This window comes from Chlorocebus sabaeus, chromosome 13 (assembly GCF_047675955.1).
Source record: "Chlorocebus sabaeus isolate Y175 chromosome 13, mChlSab1.0.hap1, whole genome shotgun sequence".
Classification (NCBI taxonomy): domain Eukaryota; kingdom Metazoa; phylum Chordata; class Mammalia; order Primates; family Cercopithecidae; genus Chlorocebus; species Chlorocebus sabaeus.
In genome coordinates, this window is record NC_132916.1 from 38,686,088 (window position 1) to 38,710,392 (window position 24,305).

Here is a 24,305-nt window from a genome sequence, read left to right on the forward strand (position 1 = left end):
GCATGTAAAGTAGAAAGTCTACGCACAGGCTGTGTCTGTCCTTGCTAACCAGGCGAAAAAGAAGTACATAATGCAACTGGGGGAAAAGACTAATAATGAGACCACAACCATCTGGAGAACAGAGAACATGTCATTCTTGGGTGCTTAAAGGAAAAGAACACAGGGTTGTAAGAAAAATAGGCTTGGGGGAAATTAATAGAGAGCTCTAAACATAATGAAACGTTGGAATAAGAAAAGTACAGAAAACAGAATAAAAGCCTAAAGCAAAAAGATGTTTTACTGAAAGATGGACATGAAGCAGAAATTGGATGATCTGAAGTGTAAAACCCACCCTTAATTGAATAATAAAAAAAGAAAGGGTACAAAAACACTTTGTCAATTCATAAGGAATCTCAGTTTTAATTTATCTTTCCAAACATTCTGTAACATGAAGTAATCTAGTTAGAATAAACATGTTTGTTACAGTTTATTTTCCTAAAAACAAAATGGATCCTTTAGTGAGTTAAACGTACTACAAAATAGTAAGCTTTTTCAAAAGAATTCACATGTGCTTTGTTGTGTGACACTTAGTAATGGGTAGAATCATAAAAGGACTTAGTTCTGATGGGCAGCTATAAGTTTAAAACTCATCTGAAACTAAGTTCTTTGGCCATTTCATTAGAAACATAAAGATAATAGTTTTTAACGAGACTGTCAATGTCTTTTGATACCTTTGAGTTAAGAATTCTCTGAGCCTTCCAAAGGCATTGTGAATACTACAATGTCTAAGCACAGTGGATGTGGGTGGGAGGGGGCAGTAGGTAATCCCATTTGTTGTGTGGTCTGAAGAATCTAGAAAAGTTCCAAATTCTCTCTCCTGCTAAGGTTATCAATGCTTGAAATTGTATTCTGAGAAACTCATTTTTTTTTTGTGGTGAGAGAGAGGGGAACCAAGCATTTTCCAATCCTTGCTGACTTATTTAAAGTCCAAATATTTCTTTATGTGGTTAAGGCCTTTATTTATTACTACTGTGGATTTAATCATTATGGAAGCATAGGATTATGAAGGTATAAATAAACTTCAGTATCTGAATTCACATATCTCAGCCCAAGCAGTTTAGGTAATTTGTCCAAGATCACACTTGCAGACACAGAAGTAGTTCAGTTTCTATGCATTCTGGTTGGCAATGGTTAGCTGTTCTTTTCTGAGAAACGAGGGCGAAGGGCCTGAGAGTCCTGGCTTCCTGCAGGGACAGAAGGGATGGAATGGGAGAAGGTGGAAGGCCAAGACGGAGGAGGAATTTCACCTCCCTTTCAGTTTTGTTGCCTGCCACTGACCTGTGAACATGTAGAGGAAAAGAGTAGTTTGGCATAAACCCTACTCAGGTTTTAAACCATTTCCTCCCAAACAAAAAGTATTGACAATCTTTAACTTGGTATATTATCTATTTCAAAAGAGATAAGCTAACCAGCTCAGAAAGTTCTTTTGCTTTTGTATGAGTTTCTCAAGCACCAAACTTCCTCTGCGGCAGGGTTACAGAACTAAATACAAGACTCAGGGAATAAAGTTGAAAGTGTTTTCTCAGTCTTTTCTCCTTCTCCAGCTGTGTTCTCTGATTAGCAAGTTAGCATTTGGAACTCTTACTCTCTGAATGACCCTTAGATCTTTTCCAGTGACCAAGAAACCTGCAGTTTGTTCCCTAGCCTTTTAAAGTGCCATTTCCGTGCTTGGAAATCATTTCATCCATCAGTGGTATCAATACTTTTCATGCTGTGAAAGTTGGCTGTCCTGGCTACTTGCGCAAATAATGAGCATGCAGAGTTGACCCAAATTCTACTCAAGAATTGCATAATATAAGCTAATCATTATATAAAGAGTGCATTGAGTGTCTCTATAATGAATTCTGAGAGATCTACAAAATAAAATGCACACCATGTCAGCTCTTCAGTATTCCCTGTTAGAGTTAGGAAAAACATGTTTTTTTTTTAACTTGGTCAATTTTCCCCCAATTTCTCTTCTAACAAAGAGTTGTAGTGCTTACTGTAAGAAAATACATAAACAGTAGATATTAAAAGTATAGTAGATCCCCTAAAAGAGTTCCCATAGTAAATAATTTAGTAATTATCTAGTAATAAATAATAATTAAAATCTTGATATATATCTTGATGTTTCCATAATTCTGGATATTTATAAAACATGTATACACACATACACACATTTACACAACTCAGCTCATAGCATACATTCTGTTCTATAACCTGAAGTTTCCCATGACAATATGCCATGACACGAGCATCTCTCTGTTTCAAAAAAAGAAAGAAAACCATGTTATCATTTTTAATGGCTACACCATTATTTATCTAGGCACCTACTGAAGAGTATTTAGGTTGTGTTCCAATTTTTCACTATTATCAGCTATGTGGTAATATTTTTGGATGTGTGCACATTTGTACTGGTTACATAGTAGCTCAGTTTGCAAGTCTATTGAAATTTTAAAAAAAGGATTAGTTTAATTAAATAACTTTTTTTCCCTCAGAAGATATTTAGTTAAAGGATTGGCTCATAGAAAGTCTTTCCTAGTCTGATTTTTGAGACTGCTTTCTGCCAGAGGTTGCCCTTCAGTGTCCTGTTGGGGCTGCCTTATTCAGCCATCTTCCTAGGACCAGGGTATTTCACCTGGGTTGCGTGAGTGGCTTGATGGGAAAGAATACATGACTGTCTCCCAAGTTTGATGACTCGGATGGTCTGCCACAGCTGCTGGAGCTGGAGCCAACACAAGGACTCTCATCTTCAGTGGACACCTCACTTGTGGCTTAGTTTTAGTGGATGCAGAAGCCCTGCTCCAGCGTCTTGGCCACTCAGTAGCATGGCCTGTACTTGGCATTTTAGTCAATTTGCGTAGTTTCTAGTACTGGTACATATACTATTGAGTAAACATTCTAACTTCTCTTCATTGAATAGCCACAATAGCCAAGGTGCCGTTGAAATTTACAGCCACAACTTCTAACAGTGGATTCTTAGCAAATGAGCCTTATCCTAAGAATATATGCAGTTCTAACAAACCCAATTCAGTTGTGTGTAAATGTCGCTCTCAAATTAGTTTCCTTTGCCTCAGACATAGTCAATGATCGGAAGGAATCTACACTTTCAATCTCAGCACACACAATTCACATGCCAGCCTTGCATTCCAGACTCCAAACTTTTTATGATCCCAAAGCCTGAAACTCAACATTTCTATCTTGTGTCATTTTGGAGAGAAATGTCCTCCTAATTTCTTTTTCCCATTCTAAATATAATCCTGCCCAGTCGTGGGAGCTCAGCTCAGATTACACCACACTGATGAAGTCTCTCCTAACTGTGTCCTCCTCTGGGTGCTCTTAATTTTGGCATGTTGCTTTTACTACTCACTTGATAATTTGAATAGAGTGATTCATTCATTCTTTCTCTCTCTCTTTATACACACACACACACACACACACAAACACACACACACATACCCATGAAAGCACTACTGTTCTGGAGTACTGTAAAAGGGGAAAATTTTTGTACTCATCATTCCGTCCCTCCTTTTCTAGCCAATGCTCATTGAATCAGGTACAGCATATGCACTTTATGCAAATTGGCCTAATTTGAGTCTCTACTAAACTTGCAGAGAACATACATATATTGGATTAATTAGCCATGGATTCTACATTTAGCAAGTCCTTCAGACTCAGTGGTTGAGTCATGTTATATGATAGCCACAGCAAACAGAGCAATGAAAGTTGAGAGAAGATGGAGGGAATAAGCAGACATGGAGGAGCCTGTCGATGGCATTTTACCTCCTGTTCCCCTCATTCCCCACCTTGAGCCTGTGCACGCACTCACATACACACACATGCATGTGCACGTGTGCACGCACACACACACACATGCTTACCCACACACACGCTGCTTGGGTCCTGAGAGTTCTGTAGTTTCCAGCTGCTCAGTGAGCTTGCCTGACTTGGATTCCGGGAGAAGTTCCTATTTTCACATACATTACTCTTTACTTAAAGCAGGTTGGGTAGCTTTCTGGTCCTTGAAGCCAAACGATTTCTATCTAAGAAATAAGGCATTTTCTGTCTTGAAGAGGCATTTCTAAATGTCTTATGAGTGAACACTTAGTCTCTATACACTCTGCAGCTCTGTTAGTTTTGTTCGTTTGTGTCCCTGCTCAACCCTTTCCTTGACTGCCTGTAGAGCATGGTCACAGTGTCTGCGAGGCCCCTGTCTCCTCCTCTAGACTCCAGGATTCCCGTCTTTGTGATCTAGCTCCAAATCTATGCACTTATTTATATACAAATTGCTTGCCAACTAACTGGTGACATTTTACGGACTTGGCGAGCTCTTCTGATTCAACATGTTTGCATCATTACAGACACCTGAGGAAATAGGACCTCAAGTGGCAGGAACTTCAAGCACTGCTGTGAGGGGAGAGTAAACAATTTAAAAAGGCTTTTCCTTAGATCCCACCAGAGAGGCAGCTGCTCTTTCTGCCTGCATTAGAGATTCCCTCAGCACATTTTAAGACTGTGTAAATCTGTCCAGGAAATACCGCTAATACTCTCAAGGCAAAAAGACACTTAAAAACTGTCCTAGTTAAAGAGACTACAGATATAATAACCCACATTAGTGACTCAAAATATATACAGCTATGTTTTCATAATGTTCAGCCTTAAAAAAAATCACACAGAGTAGTTTGTTTGCTGGGTAGGTTTGATTGCAGGATGATGAATCAAACACTCGGAAAGGGTCTTCTTTTTTACTAACCACCAATTAACGCACACTGGGTGTAATCCTGGACAAAACATACCTCTTACAATCCAGTATCTCTTTTAAAGTGAGAAGCTTAGGTGGAAGATCTCTAGTACCTTTTTAAAATCAGACATTCTGGCCAGGCGCTGTGACTCACGCCTGTAATCCCAGCACTTTGGGAGGCTGAGGCGGGTAGATCGCCTGTGGCCAGGCATTCGAGACCTGCCTGGCCAAACATGGAGAAACCCTGCATCTACTATAAAAATATATATATATATATATACACAAAAAATTAGATATTCTCTGATTTTCAGTTGTGAAAGCCTCTGAAATGAAGGTGTCAAGTAAAAATGATTAGAGTAGTTAGAGAGAGAAACAAGTCAGCCTATAGTGACTGTGTCTTCTTGGACCTCCATCTTCTTTTGAAGGATCTTAGAGAAGGTGAGAATAGCACCCTTTCTTCACAAAGCCGAATGACTTCAACAAACCCAGGTGTCTCCTAATTTCAAGGATTTGGTTGAGATGTGTATTTTAGGTACAAAGAATATTAACAATTCTGCAACAATTGAGCACTAACTCTTCTATATGTTTGTAAGAATTACCAGGGCTCAGGTAAAGTAATTTCTAGAATGGCTTTTAGGGTCCTTCCTAAGTGATGACTCCTGCAGATATTATGTGCCTTTAAATGGTAACATTGCCTCTTTAACTAAAATTAGATCAGTGTTTCCTAACCAGGGTCAATTTTGGCTCCTGGGGGATATTTGGCAATATCTGAAGGCATTTTTGGTTGTCACATCTGGGAGTGGGCTGGAGAAACAGCGTGCTACTGGCATCTAGAGTGTAGGGGCCAGGGTTGCTGCTGAACACTGCATCCTAAAATGCACAGGATAACCTCCAAAATAAAGAAATATCTAGTCCCAGATGTCAATAGTGTCACGGTTGAGAAAGCCTAGACTACAGAATGCATGGGAAAGATAATGACATGTGGACCCTTACTTTGGTCCACATGCTATCTCATTTTTTAAAGTCAGAAACCTGTGTAATGACAACTGAATGAGCTTAGAAAATATATTGCTAAGAAGCTTTTTAAGCTAGCAAGATAATTTAGGTTTAATGAGCCCTACTACCTTCATAAATATCTCTCCAAAAACTTTATTTTAAAAATATAAATTGAGTTATGAACCTCATCTGGTTAGAACACTCTAATAGATTGCTCTCAGGAAAGATGCAAACTCTTTAAGTGACCCACAAGGCTCTGCATGACCTGGTCCAGACTTCCTCTGCAGCCTTCTCTCAGGACTCCGTGTTTGCTATTCTCCCACTCCTCTAGCCTGTCAACTGCTTAAATGCACAAAGCTCTTTCCTGCTCGGGCCTCTACCCACACACTTCCCTTCTTCCCTCTGCTTAGAACATTTCTTCTCAGCCACAGGGTCTCTCCCTGCACCGACTTGTCCTCAGCTCAAATGTTGGCATCTTTGCAAATGTTTTACTGAAGCTCTACCCTAATCCAAATTAGACCCTGTGTTTTATTCTCTGCATTTTATAATATTCACCACATTTCTAATCATGTCATTTTGTGTGTTTATGTGTTCATGTTTGGTTCCCTCCATGGTTTTATGACCATGAGGAGACACAGTGTACAATACTTTTTTAATTTTTAATTTTTTATTTTTCTGTAAGTTATTGGGTTACAGGTGGTATTTGGTTACATGAGTAAGTCCCTTAGTGGTGATTTGTGAGATTTTGGTGCACACATTACCAGCATACACCGCACCATATTTGTTGTCTTCTAACTCTTGCCCCCCTCCCACTCATCCCCCAAAGTCCCCAAAGTCTGTTGCATCATTCTTATGCCTTTGCATCCCCATAGCTTAGCTCCCACACATCAGTGATATTTGGTTTTCCATTCCTGAGTTACTTCACTTAGAATAATAGTCTCCAGTCTCATCTAGGTCACTGCAAATACTGTTAATTCATTCCTTTTTATGGCAGTGTAGTATTCCATTATATATATATAATATTACATTACATGTATAATCTATATATTATATATTATAAAGTATTATATATAATATATAATATATACAATATATAGTATTATATATAATATACACAATATATAGTATTTTATATATATAATATATATATATATCAAGCACAGTTTTTTTTAACTCTTTATCCACTCATTGCTTGATGGGCATTTGGGTTAGTTCCACAGTTTTGCAATGGTGAATTGTGCTGCTATAAACATGCATGTGCAAGTATCTTTTTCAAATAATGACTTCTTTTTCTGTGGGTAGATACCCAGAAGTGGGATTGCTGGATCAAATGGCAATTCTACTTTTAGTTCTTTAAGGAATCTCCACACTGCTATCCATAGTGGCTGTACTAGTTTACATTTCCACCAGCAGTGTAGAAGTGGTCCCTGTTCACCAAATCCATGCCAGAATCTACTGTTTTTTGATTCTTTTATTATGGCCATTCTTACAAGAGTAAGGTGGTATTGCATTGTGGTTTTGATTTACATTTCCCTGATCATTAGTGATGCTGAGCATTTTTTTCAGATGTTCGTTGGCCATTTATATATCTTCTTTTGAGAATTGTCTGTTCATGTCCTTAGTTCACTTTTTGATGGGATTGTTTGTTTCTTCTTAATGATTTGTTTGAGTTAGTTTTAGATTCTGGATATTAGTCCTTTGTCAGATGCATATATTGTGAAGATGTTCTTCTACTCTGTGGGTTGTCTATTTACTCTGCTAACTGTTCCTTTTGCTGTGCAAAGGTTCTTTGGTTTAATTAGGTCCCAGCTATTTATCTTTGTTTTATTGTATTTGCTCTTGTGTTCTAGGTCATGAAATCCTTGTCTAAGCCAATGTCTGGAAGAATTTTTCCAATGTTATCTTCCAGAATGTTTATAGTTTCAGGTCTTAGGTTTAAGTATTTAATCCATTTTGAGTTGATTTTTATATAAGGTGAGAGATGAGAATCCAGTTTCATTCTCCTACATGTAGCTAGCCAATTATCCCAGCAGCATTTGTTGAAAGGGCTGCCCTTTCCCCACTTTATGTTTTTGTTTGTTTTGTCGAAGATCAGATGGCTGTAAGTATTTGGGTTTATTTCTTGGTTCTCTCTTCTGTTCCATTGGTCTATGTGCTTATTTTTGTACCAGTACCACGCTGTTTTGGTGACTATGGCCTTATAGTATAGTTTGAAATCAGGTAGTGTGAGGCCTCCAGATTTGTTCTTTTTGCTTAGTCTTGCTTTGGCTATATAGGCTCTTTTTTGGTTCCATGTTAATTTTAGAACTGTTTTTTCTAATTCTGTGAAAAATGATGGTAGTATTTTGATGGTGATTACATTGAATTTGTAGATTGCTTTTGGCAGTATGGTTATTTTCACAATGTTGATTCTACCCATCCATGAGCATGGGATGTGTTTCCATTTGTTTGTGTCATTGATAATTTCTCAGAATTGTTTTGCTTTTCCTTGCAGAGGTCTTTTGACTCCTTGGTTCAGTGTATTCCTAAGTATTTTATTTTATTTTTTGCACTTATTGTAAAAGGCGTTGAGTTCTTGATTTGATTCTCTGCTTGGTCACTGTTGGTCTATAGAAGAGCTACTGATTTGTGTACATTAATCTTATATCTGGAAGCTTTGCTGAATTCTTTTATCAGTTCTAGGAGCTTTCTGGAGGAGTCCTTAGGGTTTTCAAGGTAAACAGTCATATCATCAGCAAACACTAACAGTTTGACTTACTCTTTACCCAGTACTATGTTGAAGAGGAGTGGTGAGAGTGGGTATCCTTGTCTTGTTCCAGTTGTCACATGGAATGCTTTCAACTTTTCCCCATTCAGTATTATGTTGGCTATGGTTTTGTCACAGATGGCTTTTATTACATTATGGCTTGTATGCCAATTTTGCAGAGACTTTTATCATAAAGCGATATTGGATTTTGTTGAATGCTTTTTCTGTATCTATTGAGATGATCATGTGATTTTTGTTTTTAATTCTATTTATGTGGTGTATCATATTTATTGACTTGCCTATGTTAAACCATCCCTGCATCCCTGGTATAAAACCCACTTGATCATGGTGGATCATTGTTTTGATATGTTCTTGGATTTGTTTAGCTAGGATTTTGTTAAGGATTTTAGCATCTGTGTTCTTCAAGGATATCAGTCTGTAATTCTCTTTTTTGGTTATGTCCTTTCCTAGTTTTGGTATTAGGGTGATGCTGGCTTCATAAAATGAATTAGGGAGGGTTCCTTCTTTCTCTACCTTGTTGAATAGTGTCAAAAGCATTGGTACCAATTCTTCTTTGAATGTCTGGTAGGATTCTGCTGTGAATCCATCTGGTCCTGGATTTTTTTGTTGGTAATTTTTAAATTACCATTTCAATCTCGCTGCTTGTTCAGGGTATCTAATTCTTCCTGATGTAAGCCAAGAGGGTTGTATTTTTCCAGGAATTTATCCATTTCTTCTATGTTTTCTAGTTTATGTGCATAAAGGTGTTCGTAGTAGCCTTGAATGATCTTTTGTATTTCAGTGGTGTCGTTGTAATATCTCCTGTTCTGTTTCTTAGTAAGGTTATTTGGATTTTCTCTTTTCTTTTCTTGGTTAATCTTGCCAGTGGTCTATCAATTTTATTTATCTTTTCAATGAACCAGTTTTGTTTCATTTATCTTTTGTAATTTTTTGTTTCAATTTCATTTATTTCTGCTCTGATCTTGGTTATTTCCTTTCTTCTGCTGGAATTGGGTTTGTTTTGTTATTTTCCTCTAGTTCCTTGAGTTGTGACCTTAGAGTGTCAGTTTATGCTCTTTCAGTCTTTTTGATGTAAGTGTTTGTGGCTCAAAACTTTCCTTTTAGCACTGCCTTTGCTGTATTCAGAGGTTTTGATAAGTTGTGTCATTACTGTCATTCAGTTCAAAGGATTTTTTAATTTCCATCTTCATTTTGCTTTTGACACAGTGCTCATTCAGGAGCAGGTTATTTAATTTCCATGTATTTGCATGGTTTTGAAAGTTTGCTGTGGGAAGTCAGGGACCCCGAATGGAGGCACCGGCTGGAGCTGCATCAGAGGAATATAAATTGTGAAGATTTCATGGACATTTACCAGTTCCCAAATAACACTTTCATAATTTTTTACACCTCTTAGTTTAATCTCTTAAACCTGTTATCTTCATAAACTGAGGATGTATATCACCTCAGGGCCACTATGATAATTGTGTTAACTGTACAAATTGATCATAAAACATATGTATATGAACAATATGAAATCAGTGCACCTTGAAAAAGAACAGAATAACAGTGATTTTCAGGGAACAAGGGAAGACAACCATAAGATCTGACTGCCTGCAGGGTCGGGCAAAATAGAGCCATACTTTTCTTCTTGTAGAGAGTCTATAAATGGACGTGCAAGTAGGGAAGATATCACTAAATTCTTTCCCTAGCAAGGATTAATACTCTGGGAAAGGAATGCATTCCTAGGGGGAGGCCTATACATGGCTGCTCTGGGAGTATCTGTCTTATGCGGTTGAGATAAGGACTGAAATAAGCCCTGGTATCCTGCAGTACCCTCAGGCTTACTAGGGTGGGGAAAACCCCACCTTGGTAAATTTGAGGCCATACCAGTTCTCTGCTCTTGAACCCTGTTTTCTGTTAAGATGTTTATCAAGACAGTACGTGCACTGCTGAACATAGACCCTTATCAGGAGTTTCTGATTTTGCCCTGGTCCTGTTTCCTCAGAAGCATGTGATCTTTGTTTTCCTTTTTGCCCTTTGAAGCATGTGATCTCTGTGACCTACTCCCTGTTCTGGCACTCCCTCCCCTTTTGAAATCTCTAATAAGACTTGCTGGCTTTAAGGCTCAGGTGGGCATCATGGTCCTACCAATATGTGATGTCACCCCCTGAGGCCCAGCTGTAAAATTCCTCTCTTTGTATTCTTTCTCTTTATTTCTCAGCCAGCTGACACTTATGGAAAATAAAAAGAATCTGCATTGAAATATTGATGCTGGGTTCCCCTGATAAAGGTTCCGTTTGGAGTTTATTTCCAGTTTTATTCTGCTGTGGTCTAAGAGAGTGCTTGATATAATTTCAATCTGATTAAACTTATTGAGGCTTGTATACAGCCTATCACATGATGTCTTTGAGAAAGTTCCATGCACTGTTGAATAGAATGTGTATTCTGCAGTTGTAGGATGAAATGTTTTGTATATATCTGTTAAGTCCATTTGTTCCAAAGTATAGTTTAAGTCCATTGTTTCTTTGTTGACTTTCTGTCTTGATGACCCGTCTAGTGCTGTCAGTGGAGTATTGAAGTTCCCCACTATTATTGTGTTGCTGTCTATATCACTGCTTAGGTCTATTACTAATTGTTTTATACATTTGGGAGCTCTAGTGTTAGGTGCATACATGTCTAGGGTTGTGACATTTTCCTGTTGAACATGGCCTTTTACCATTATATAATGTCCCTTTTTGTCTCTTTTAACTGCTGTTGCTTTAAAGTTTGTTTAGTTTCATGTAAGAATAGCTATGCCTGCTCGCTTTTGGTGATCATATACATGAAATGTTTTTTTCCATTCCTTTACTTTAAGTTTATGTGAGTCCTTATGTGCTAGGCAAGTCTCCTGAATGTAGCAGAGAGTTGTTTGGTGAGTTCTTATCCATTCTATGGTTCTGTATCTTTTAAGTGGAGCATTTAGGCCATTTACATTCAATGTTAGTATGAAAATATGAGGTACCATTGCATTCATCATGCTTTGTTGCCTGTGTACTTTGTTTTTGTTTATTGTTTTTGTTTTTTAACTTGCATTTTTGTTTTATAGGTCCTGTGTGATTTATGCTTTAAAGAGGTTCTGTTTTGACGTGTTTCTAGGATTTGTATCAAGATTTAGGGCTCCTTTTATTAGTTCTTGTAGTGGTGGCTTGGTATTGGCGAATTTTCTCAACATTTGTTTGTCTGAAAAAGACTGTATCTTCCCTTTACATATGATGAGTAGTTTCTCTGGATACAAAATTCTTGGCTGATAACTGTTTTGTTTGAGAAGACTGAACATAGGTCTCTAATACCTTCTCACTTGTAGGGTTTCTGCTGAGAAATCTGCTATTAATCTGATAGATTTTCCTTTATAGGTTACCTGGTGCTTCTGTCTCACAACTCTTAAGATTCTTTCCTTCATCTTAACTTTGGATAACCTGATGACAATGTGCCTATGCAAAGATCTTTTTGTGATGAATTTTCCAGGTGTTTTTGTGCTTCTTGTATTTGAATGTCTAGGTCTCTAGCAAGGCCAGGGAAGTTTTACTTGGTTATTCCCCCAAATATGTTTTCAAACATTTTAGAAATTTCATTTCTCAGGAACACTGATTATTCTTATGTTTGGTTGCTTAACTGAAATCCAAGACTTCTTGGAGGCTTTGTTCATATTTTCTTGTTCTTTTTTCTTTGTCTTTGTTAGATTGGGTTAATTTGAAGACCTTGTCTTTGACCTCTGAATTTCTTTTACTTGTTCAATTCTATTGCTGAGATTTTCCAGAGCATTTCACATTTCTACATGTGTGTCCAAAGTTTCCTGAATTTTGATTGTTTTTTCTTTAACCTATCTATTACCTTGAATATGTCTCCTGTCACTTATTGTATCATATTTTTGATTTCCTTACATCGGGCTTCACCTTTCTCTGGTCCCTCACTGATTAGCTTAATAACGAACCTCTCGAATTATTTTTCAGGTAGATTGGGGATTTCTTCTTGGTTTGGATCCATTGCTGGTGAACTACTGTGATTTTTTTGTGGGTAGAAGAGCCTCATTTTGTCATATTATCAGGGTTGATTTTCTGGTTCCTTCTTATTTGGGTAGGCTATGTCAGAGGGAAGGTCTAGTGTTGAAGGCTGTTCAGATTCTTTTAGCCCACAGGGTGTTCCCTTGATGTAGTACTCTCCTCCTTTTCCTATGAACGTGGCTTTCTGTAAGCCGAACTGCAGTGATTGTTGTCTCAATTCTGGGTCTAGCCACCCAGTGAGTCTTAACCTGGCTCTAGGCTGGTACTGGGGGCTGTCTGTACAGAGTCCTGTGATGTGAATCATCTATGGGTCTCTCAGCCATGGATACCAGTGCTTGTTCCCACGGAAATGGTAGGTGGTGCAATGGACTCCATGAGGGTTCTTAGCTTTGGTGGTTTACTGTTCTATTTTTGTTCTGGTTGGCCTCCTGCAAGGCAGTGGCACTTTCCAGAGAGCATCAGCTGTGGTATTATGGGGAAGAACCAGTGGTGGGTGGGGCTCTAGAACTCCCAAGATTATATGCCTTTTGTCTTTCATTACCAGAGTGGGTAGGGAGGGACCATCAGGTGGGGGCAGGGCTAGGTGTATCTGAGCTCAGACTCTCCTTGGCAGGTCTTGCTGCAGCTGCTTTAGGGGATGGGGGTGAGATCCCCAGGTCACTGGAGTTGTGTTCCTAGGAGGATTATGGCTGCCTCTGCTGATTCATGCAAGTTATCAGGAAGTGGGGAAAAACCAGCAGTCACAGGCCTCACTCAGCTTCCATGCAAACTGAAGGATTGGTCTCACTTCCCAGTGCCCACCCAACAGTCCCTAGACCGTTTCCAGGTGGAGAGCCACAGAGGCTTGAAACCCTGCCCCAGGCTATCCGCCTCCCAGCTGGGAAAGAAAAGGGCTTGGTTCTTCCCCTGGCTGTGGAGTCTGCACACTGGATTTGCGCCTTCCTCCGAGTTATGGCCAGAAGGCTTCTCACTCTGCTCAAATGGTTACAAAATTCAGCTAGAGATTTGCTTCCTCCTGTGTGGTTTTACCCCCTGCATCTCTCCTGTTGGATCTTTGTGGTGCTGCGTCTGGAATTGGTGGGTTCTTGGTCACCCAGACTTCTAGAATGAACCTGTGGACCCTCGCAGTGAGTGTTACAGTTCTTAAAGATGGTGTGTCTGGAGTTTGTTCCTTCAGATGTTCAGATGTTCAGTTGTGTCTGCAGTTTCTTCCTTCTGGTAGGTTCGTGGTCTGGCTGACTTCAGGAGGGAAGCTGCAGACCTTCGCCGTGAGTGTTAGGGCCCTTAAAGGCAGTGCGTCTGGAGTTGTTCCTTCTTCCCAGTGGGTTCATGGACTTGCTGGCTTCAGGAGTGAAACTGCAGAAGTTTGTGGTGAGTGTTACAGCTCATAAACATGGCATACACCCAAAGAGTGAGCAGCAGCAAAATTTATTGTAAAGAGTGAAAGAACAAAGCTTCCACAGTGTGGAAGGGGACCAGAGCCGGTTTCCCTTGGCTGGTTCCTGCAGTCTGTTTTTACTGCCTTATCTGACCCCACCCACATCCTGCTGATTGGGCCATTTTACAGAGAGCTGATTGGTCTATTTTACAGAAAGCTGATTGGTCCATTTTACAGAAAGTTGATTGATCCATTTTGACAGAGTGCTGATTGGTGCACTTACAATCCTTTAGCTAGACACAGAGTGCTAGAAAGAAAAGTTCTCCAAGTCCCCACTAGGTTAGCTAGATACAAAGGACTGATTGGTGTATTTACAAACCCTGAGCCAGACACAGAGTGCTGATTGGTGCGTTTAGGATTCCTTACTAGACATAAAGGTTCTCCAAGTCCCCACTAGACTCAGGAGCCCAGCTGGGTTCACCTAGTGGATCCCAAATCAGGGCTGCAGGGGGAGCTGCCTGCCAGTCCTGAGCCACGCCTGCACTCCTCAGCCCTTGGGCGGTCAATGGGACCAGGCGCCACAGAGCAGGAGGCAGCGCCCTTCAGGGAGGCTCGGGCCATGTGGGAGCCCACCCTGGAGGTGGGGCTCAGATGTGGTGGGCTGCAGGTCTGGAACCCTGCCCTGCAGGGAGGCAGCTGAGGCCCCACAAGAATTTAAGCCGGGTGCATGTGGGCCAGTAGTGCTGGGGGACCTGGGGCAACCTCCGCAGCTGCTGGCTCAGGTGCTAAATCCGTCACTGCCCTGGACCAGTGGCACTGGCCGGCCACTCTGAGTGTGGGGCCCACCAAGCCTGTGCCTGCGCCTGCCAGAACTCATGCTGGACTGTGAGTGCCAGGCCCCAGTTACTGCCCACGCCTCTCCCTCCACACCTCCCTGCAAGCAGAGGGAGCCGGCTCCAGCTTTGGCCAGCCCGGAGTGGGGCTCCCACAGTGCAGTGGCGGGCTGAAGGGCTCCTCAATCACCGCCAGAGTGGACGCTGAGGCCGAGGAGGCACTGAGAGTGAGGGCTGCTAGCACATTGTCACCTTTCAGCGCCAGGCAGGAATGGCCTTCTAGGGGACACAGAGAGTTCCCTGGATGTTTCTGCTGCTTCCTCTACCACTGCATTTCACATGGCTTCCAAATGTACTCAGCTCCAGGTAAAGTCAGAAACTTCTCCGGCAAACAGACCTCCACCTTCTCCAGGGGGGTGTGTGTTTGAGAGAGGAGGGTCTCCCTTTCCCACCTCTGCAGTTGGGGCACTCACAGTTTTGGGGAGGTGTCTCCTGTGTCCTGCAGGAGGAGTCTGCTTCCTGCAGAGGGTCTGTGGGTCCTCTCAGGATTGCTGGTTTGTTCTTGCTGTCCATATGTAGCTAAAATTCACAATGCGAGCTGCCTGCTGCTCTGTCCAGAGCATCAGTCTAGTCCTGCCTCCCATCCACCATGATCTCTCCTCTAATCCAAAGTGTAAAATACTTTTTAAAATTACCAAAAAGTATGTATTGCTTAATTTGATCATATATATTTAGTGGGGCAACAAAAGTGTAAGATACTTATTTTTTATTGTGGTGAGAACAGATAACATAAGATCCATCCTCTCAACATATTCAGTGTTGAACAACAGACCTCAAGAACTTATTCAGATGATGATTTTTGCAGTGCTTACCTTTATTGTCTAATAATGTCTGCACAGAGTAGGTCCTCCACAAATCTTTGTTCAGGAAATACAAGAAAATGCCTTTGATCCTTAGAGTCATACTAGAAGCCTTGGCCTTTTTAGTGTTCTCTCAATCCCCAAGTATATAACCACAATACACTACAGCATCTAGTACAGGAAGTTTCTATGCCAGGTACAAGGGACATATGTTCTTAACAGGACTCCATCTTTTCTCTGAGTCAGAAGATAGACAACTGTCCAAAAGCATTTATTCAGTGCTGTGTGCTGTAGGACTTAAGGCTGTTGCTACTGTCTTGTGATACAGCTACCTCCAATGAAAGGTGCTGCTTCTCTCTGAAATTGGAAGGACAAAAGAAGCAAGGCAACTCTTTTCCAAAATTTAGGATCAGAATAGCAGAACATCTCTTTTTGAAGTATGGGCTAGGTAGAAAAAAGTGGTTCCTAAATGTTGTACACCTTTCAAATGATCTTAAATAGGAAGATCCTATGAGTACCAAGGACCATGTAAGTCTAGGGTTTTGATGCAAGGACTAATGAAAAACTCAGGACCTCAAGAAATTGTCTAATCTGTGCACTTCTGTCTTGGGCAAGTAGAATCTTATGGACACTGGCAGACTAACCTAACTAGCATCATAATAGTCTGATAGCTAGTAGACTGATCTGCTTTACTGTTTATCATCAGCACATCATCTTTCTGTTCCAAAGAACTGGGACTGAGTGGGCACACTTAGTTCTTTTGAATAAAGTGATAAAGATATGTTTTCTTTTTTTATGTCTCTGAACATCTGAACTACGTTTTATCTTTTTGTTATGAAGTGGAAGAACATTTTATTCTACTTAAAATTTATTTAGAGGGGAGATTATGTCTCTATGTGCAGGTATATATGAACTTCAGTTTTTATTGAATTGAGGTGTCTCACATGTAGTGAAATATATTTTCATGGTGAACATCCTTTTATATATTTCAGTTCAGATACACCTTAATTTTATAAAATGAATAAACTAATCAATAAAGAGAGGGAAAATCATTTTTAGCATTATAATTCTTTCTGTTTGAAGTTAGAGAAAAGGTTATCTTCAGGACTTTAGTTCTCCAATCCAATAAGTTAGAAATGTTCTTTTTTAAATTAAGAAAAACGACTAATGTTTGATATGATTTTAAATATTAACTCTTGTTAAAATGCTTATGCTTCATTTTGGTTCAAATCTTAAAGATATAATGTTTTGGATCCAGGTCATGTGTTTTACACACTGATTATTACCTAATGTATAAAAACAATGATGTCTGATTCTAAGATAGTCTCTCCCTTATTGATGACAAGAAAAATCTTTTCAGTAATCTCATATTGTCCATTGAGATAAATATGTAGGGTATAATTTTACTGGTCACACTAATTATTTAAAGCATGACATGAATTAGTAAATGTGTGTTTTGTCATCAGCATCATCAGCACCATCACTTTGTACACCGTTATTGTCATCATTACCACTGTTGTCATTGCCAAGTTTTCCTTTTCTTCTTTCTCATCTTCCTCCTCCAGTTCACAAAAATCATGTTATCAAGATTTGCCAAAAATAAAAACCCTTAATATCTACTTTAAGAAGCAGTTAGTAACAGAAAATATTGTTTTATAAATTGATGTGTTCTGCAGAAAATTTTATGTTCCCTTAAATAGCTAATGCATAAACTCTCTGTATTAGTTTTCTGTTGCTGTTAGTACCACAAACTCTGTGGCTTAAAACAACACATACCTACTGTCTCACAGTTTCTGTGAATTAGGAGTCCAAGTGCTGGTTACCTGGGACCTTTTTTTGGGTCGTATGAAATTGTGATCAAGGTGTGGGTGGGCCATGATATTACCAAAGGCCAGGGAGCCTTTTCCAGGCTTATTCAGGTTGTTGGCAGAATCCAGTTCCTTGCAACTATAGAACTGAGGCTGCATTTTCTTATTGGCTACTTGGGAACTACTCTCAGCTCTTAGAGATTACCTGTTGTTCCTTGCCCTCTCCATAACACATAAGTTTGTATCACCAAAGCCAGCTAGAAAAACTCTCTTAGGCTCAAATATCTTCATGAACAGTACAGTCCTTTATAAGCACTCACCTGATGAGCTCAGGCCCATCCAGAATAATCTCTTTCAATTAAGTCAAAACTGACTGACTAGTAACCTACTCATTAATGTGAAATCCCATTGCATTCACAAGTCCTGCCCACAATCAAGGAAAAGGAATCAAATAGGGTGTGATTCCTGAATCATACCAGAGGTTGGGAATCTTGGGAGTCATCTTTTAGTCTAGCACACTCTTTAACCTGCCTATTAATTTTTTCAGCTCTTTCCTATAGACTTTGCTGTCTAATATGACAGGAATCACATGTGCCTACTTCCAGTGAAATTAAATAAATTTTAAAATTCAATTTCCTAGCTATACTACGCATGGTTTCAGTACCGAACAGTAAATGTGACTAGTGGCTGTCATGGTGGACAGTGCAATTATAGATTATCTACTTTCACAGGAAGTTGTGTTTTGGACTAAAGTGCTAACAATTTGTATGGATTATCACTTGTATGTAATATAATTTTATTGTATTAACTCATCAGACTAAAAATGAAAATTTTAGACTGTGCAGGCAGGCAAGAGGGGAAAATTTTTAAACAGTATTTTGATATATGTTCAGTCATACCACAGAGGTGGTATTTTTTAGTCTACTCATAGCTCAGCCTCAGGAAGTCTCCTGCTATTGTCTCTCCTTTCTGCTGTGGCTAATTGTAAGGAAGAATAATTCTGTCACCACAAAACGTCTTATTGAACAGTGCTTCATAGAAGATCATTAAAAAGGTAGATTATCATCTAATGTGCAGTTACAACAGTTTTATGCAATGGAACATTCTCTGACGATGAAATCTGTATCTATGGTGCCCAATGTGGTAAGCACTAGCTACAGGTTGCTATCAAAGCACTGGAAATGTGACTAGTGAGGGATTAAATTCTGAATTTAATTATAAATTAATTAAATGATTTAAAATTTTAAATAGATATATATGCCTCGTGGTACATACATTGGGTAGCACAGATCTAGGCTATGACACATTTTCAATTATTGGAGTCCTGCTACTTTGACACTGGCTTATAGATAAAATCTGGGAGCTTTTAGGTTGGTGGTAGGGAAATGGTTGGGTAGATTAGGAAGATAATGTAATTCTCTTGACGTTTCATTATGTTTTAGACAATTTTGAAAGTCCAAGGAATGAGGTTGAAAAGTAAAATCTCCTACTTTTAAATCTTATTTTATATTCAAGTTAGTGTTTCATCTGTAACAATTTGTCTGCCTTTAGAATGTTACAGCTTTATTCAGCTGGAAGAAATTTTCTTATAATGTTTTCTCCTCACATTGACTTGCCTTTTGCTTTGTTACATTTAATTATATCCCCCCTTAAGGAAAATGGGAGGGAAAACATCAAGTAAACATGTTCCAATGCAGAACTTGTTCTTCCCCAAAAGGTATAGTTTGTAACTTAATAAACACAACCACATTGTGATTTAATTAACAAGTCATAGCAACAAAGAAAATAGTAAATCTGTGATTTATTTTCATGCGATGAAAATGGCAGATCTCTTTTAGATGAGAATTTAAAGTGAAGCAAAATCAAATTTAGCCCAGTGTTTCATTTCTAGATGTGCTGAAGTGCTGTCACAAAAACACACACTGCCTATCTCCATGGAATGTACACCTATTTTTAGGAATGAAAATTTCCATCATGCTAATATGTTTAAGTATCATTTCCAGATGCTCAACTTCTCAGGAACTGGACCACACATTGAAACTGTGTGACACTCATAATGATAACTCTGTGTATTAACAACAATATGCAAACTCCGAGTCAAAAATTCCAGTTAGACACAGACATTTCATAGTTGAGTTTCACTGTAGCTAGAGTTTGGCATTTCACCTATATACAGTCTGAAAAAAGAGAATCTCTGAAGTACTTCTGTTTGTGAAGGGAGTCAGAGGGCGGGGGCTGATCTACTTTTGTTGCTTGTTTATGGGGCAGGATGCCACAAGTCAAATGAACTATAATGACCATAGATTTCTAGGGAAGAAGGGAGCACAGAACTTGGTTCCATATGCACTATATATATTAGAGAAGGCCAGTTTGGACATTGTCTTGGATAGTTATATGTTCTAGTTCCTGTTACTAACCAGAACTACAAAGAGAATGAATAGAAAGCCCTGAAGAGTTCTTTACTTTCCCTCATACCCAATAGCTAAGAAACATTTCCACCTACCATCCTTTCTGTGTCTTCATGTTTTATATCTTTTCCTTGGAGCTAGAGGGTAATAAATATGATTGGAAGATTCTAATGCACAGCTGGATAATGATGCTTTGAAATACCACCTATAAATTCTTTCCTGGCAATTATGGTTATTTTTTCTTTCTATCTTTCAGGAAACATTCCACCTCTCATATCAGGCTATGAAGCTAAGACTTCCTGTCACTGAAAATGAAAAGAGGAGTGTAGAGACAGCTGAGACCAAACATTTTAACTGAGTCAACAGGAAGATTCAATTTAAACCTCCAACAAACACAATGGCTGTAAAACAAGTTGCATTTGATTTGCAAGAACCAAACACTTGAGAGAAGAATGGTTTTAGATTTGACTTACATTGGCAGTGCTTTATGGAACCACTTACTGAGAGGATGCAGGATATGACATGGAGCATTTTTTTTAACCTAGAAGGGAAGATGCTAAAACACTTCCTGCCCAGAAGTGTGAAATGTATAGAGAATCCGGAGATGAAAGCAACACATGAAGATGTTAGTATAGTCTATGGTCTATTCAGTCTGCTACCTGGGCCAGAGTTCCTGTAGGTGAAGAAAGTAGAGGTCCTGACAGTTTGAGGAATGTGAAAGAGGATCCTGCACAAACATAGCACTGTAATAATGTATTTCCTGTGCTTTGTACTGTTTTGGACACTGTATGTGCCTAATTGGAGTAGACTCGAGAGCATATGAGAAGAAAGAATTAGTAAGAGTGAAACTTCAGAATTTTTGAGGGGTTTTCTCAAATGGGATGAAGATATGGACCAGTATCTGGGAGATGTAGGGGCAATAGATAGTTTTAAAATCATATATTTTAAATTTATTTTTGAAGATGATATGAATTACAGCATGCTATATTCTTTTAAATAAATTTATTTAAATTAACAAATAAAAATTTCATATATTTTTTGTGTTCAACCTGATATTCAGAAATATGTATATGTTGTGGAATGGCTAAATCCAGATAATTAACATATGCATTACCTTACCTTTTTTTTTGTGGTGAGAACAATTAAAAATCTACTCTCTTAGCAATTTTCAAAAATATAATGCATTAACTATAGTCACATTGTTGTATAATAGAACTCTTGAATGTATTTCTTCTATGTAACTGAAATTTTGTGTCTTTGACCAACATCTATCCATCCCCCTTCTCCAGCCCCTGGTAACCACCATTCTACTCTCTGCCTCTGTGAATTTATCTTTTTAAGATTTCACATATATGTGAGATCAACAGCGTATTATATCCAAAAGAGAGGGGAAAAATTTCCATGTAAGACAGAGAAGGCCAGGTGCGGTGGCTCACACTTGTAATCCCAGCACTTTCAGAGGCTGAGATGGGTGGACTGCTTGAGGTCATGAGTTAGAGACCAGTCTGACCAACATAGTGAAACCCCATCTCTACCAAAAAGACAAAAAATAGCTCGGCGTGGTGTTGGGTGCCTGTAGTCCCAGCTACTTGGAAGGCTGAGGCAGGAGAATCGCTTGAACCCGGGAGGCAGAGGTTGCAGTGAGCCAAGATTGTGCCACTGCACTCCAGCCTGGATGACAACTATGTCTCAAAAAAAAAAAAAAAAAAAAAAAAAAAAGAGAGAGAGAGAGAGAGAGAGGGAACAAATCATTGAAATAATGTTCCTGAATGAATGAAAGGGAATAGGACTGCAGAGTTTGGCTTTAGCTGGAAATAACAAGAGAAACACTCTCGTGGATAGATTTTATGTTAGGATCAAAAATGCAAGCAAATAGAACATAGCATAGTTTGAGCATTAGAATTATATAAACATAAATGTTAAATATTTATAAAACCACCTTTGAGCCAGAAACATTCCAGTTATGAAACATAAGCTTGACTAGAACTCCTTCTTACCTTAAAGGCATTAGAGTGGCCCAGTGGTTTTCAATGGGAGGTGATGTTTTCTCCACCGCCCAAGGATATTTGCCAATGTCTGGAGACATAGTTTGTTGTTACACCTGGGGGAGATGTTGCTATCGACATCTAGTGGGTAGAGGTCAGGAATGCTGCTAAACATTCTATAATGCAAAAGTCAGCCTGCAACACAGGAATTAACTAGCTTAAAGTGTAAATAGTACAAAGATTGAAAAACCGTGACAGGAAAGAGTCTCCCTGACGTCTACTGAAATCTGCTGTAGTTATTAATGGTATAGTTGATTTTATTTGCCCCTTACAGCCAAAGACAGGGAGAAGAAGCATCAAAGCCAGAGAACTGAAGTCTTCACATTTAGAAGATACGTGGCCATGTGACACATTGCAACACAGTGCAGAGAATTCTATTTAAAAGTATGTAACCTTTGGCTCATCTATGTTGTTCAGTGGTCACCAGAAATACAATTTGTGTTGAAGTGGCTCTCTCAGATTCCAGCCTACCACACTAATCTATCTAAACAAGTTCTATGAGAAGCAAATGTCTCCAGGTATGTCGGCTCAGCTGTGAACATTAAAATGGGGTTTACTGCTGAATTAGTTACTGGTGAAAACATATTATAGCACCATTCTTGAAAATCACACATTTTGATACTTAATATACATCTTAGTTCAAATGGAAGTAATAAAGATGCAGTTTCGTAAGTTTTAAAATTATTTGGTCGCATGCAAAATATATTTAATAACAAAATCTCAGACAAAATAAGGATGTGAATATTGCTTATTTCAGATACAAATGCAACATTATTGGATGTATTTTGCTAGGATTTGAAGTGGATTATTTATGACAATAGAACCAGGGTAAAGGAAATAGGAATAACAAAAAGGTTTAAAAGATTAGTAAAATTTAATATTTAATAATTTGAAAGTTGATGTGACATATTACTATATTCTGCTTAGGTAAGATTTACTAGAACACTTTATAAAAATAATCTAAATACCAGGGCCAATCGGAATGCTGTTTTTCTTTAAAATTTCAAATTCACTGGATTATGGTAACAGAAGGAATAGACAAACCAGGTAATTCTTGCATCCTAATATTAGCTTTACCTAGTCATGCACAACAACACACGAAGCCATATGAAAAAATCATATCTAAAAATATCAGTCTGAGATAAAGTATGCAAATACATGTTTCAAACTCCAGGCTCAAGTCATGTTCCCTCCTCAGCCTTCTGAGTAGCTAGGATTACAGGCGTAGCTCATTATTCCTGGCTAATTTTGAATTTTTTGTAGAGACAGGATCTCGCTATGTTGCCCAGGTTGTGGTCAAATTCCTGTCTCAAATGATCCTCCTCCCTCAGCCTCCAAAACCTGGGATTACGGGTATGAGCCATGGCACCCAGTCTTAGTATATAATTTCTTATTAACACTTAATCTAGTTTAAAAATATCTATTTTCCAATCTTAAGTGTTAGAAATTATAGTATCGCATCCTTTACTTAATGGCTATTTCTGCGTGTGTGTGTGTGTGTGTGTGTGTGTGTGTGTGTGTGTATACAGTTATATAATTAGTTTAAATTTTTATCCACAAAGCAATGGGAAGATACTGAGATATATAAACTATATATATATATAGATATAGAGATATGTATATAGTTAATAATGGTTATTAAAAAGAAGGAAGAATTCAAAGGAGCCCTTTTCCAGTTACAGATGTGGATTTTATTTTTCTGTTCTGGCAAACCAAACTACAATTGTCTCCTACAAAAGCAAAATGAATCATAAAATCACATTGAAAGTGATTTTAATTTTCCATCATGAACCAGTATAATTAAAACCACCTCAAAATATTTTTGAAAGAAGGTAAGGCAAGGCATAAACATACAACTATTTAGTAGTATATGCCTTAATATTGAACAAGGAGTTTGATTTCTCTTATATTTATTTCTTTATTTCAAACTTATTTTAAAGAGTTTTCTCTAGAATGTCACCTTGGGCTATAAATTAATCTTTAATCTATTTGTCTATATTTGTTGACTTACTACCATACACAGAATGTTAACTTGGTCCTAGAGATTGAGTGATGAATAATGTGCTCTACTTGCTCTAAAGGGCATACAGTCCAACAGGATAGAGACACAAGTAAACAGATAACAATGATATAATGTGATAAGTTCTATGGCAGAGGTAACCATGGGGATGCAATGGAGGGTCAAAGAAGGGAGTACTTAACCAAGACTTGGGAAGTTTCTGAGAAGGTCAAGTTAGTGGAATTCTAGGCTGGATTCTGAAAGATGAGCTGTAGTTGCCTAGGCAAATGTGGTGTGAGAGAGGAGGAGGACATTTCAGTCTGAGAGAACAGTATGATGGAAGTGTTCAGCATTGAAATAAACCATGGGTATGGGGAGAAATGTGGTTGGCACAATATGGCAGAAATTAGAGAATGAAAGAGACCAGTGGAGC

General features: G+C 38.7%; 1 long non-coding RNA gene across 1 annotated transcript; it reads right to left on the reverse strand.

The window, feature by feature from the left end:
• Window positions 1-977: 977 nt before the first annotated feature.
• Window positions 978-23,960, reverse strand: LOC140713237 (uncharacterized). The gene is made up of 4 exons (XR_012095126.1): window positions 23,885-23,960; window positions 21,826-21,954; window positions 15,625-15,969; window positions 978-1,223 (listed from the first exon to the last, which is right to left on the reverse strand). It is a non-coding gene; the product is annotated as an uncharacterized lncRNA (long non-coding RNA).
• Between the last annotated feature and the right edge of the window lie 345 nt (window positions 23,961-24,305).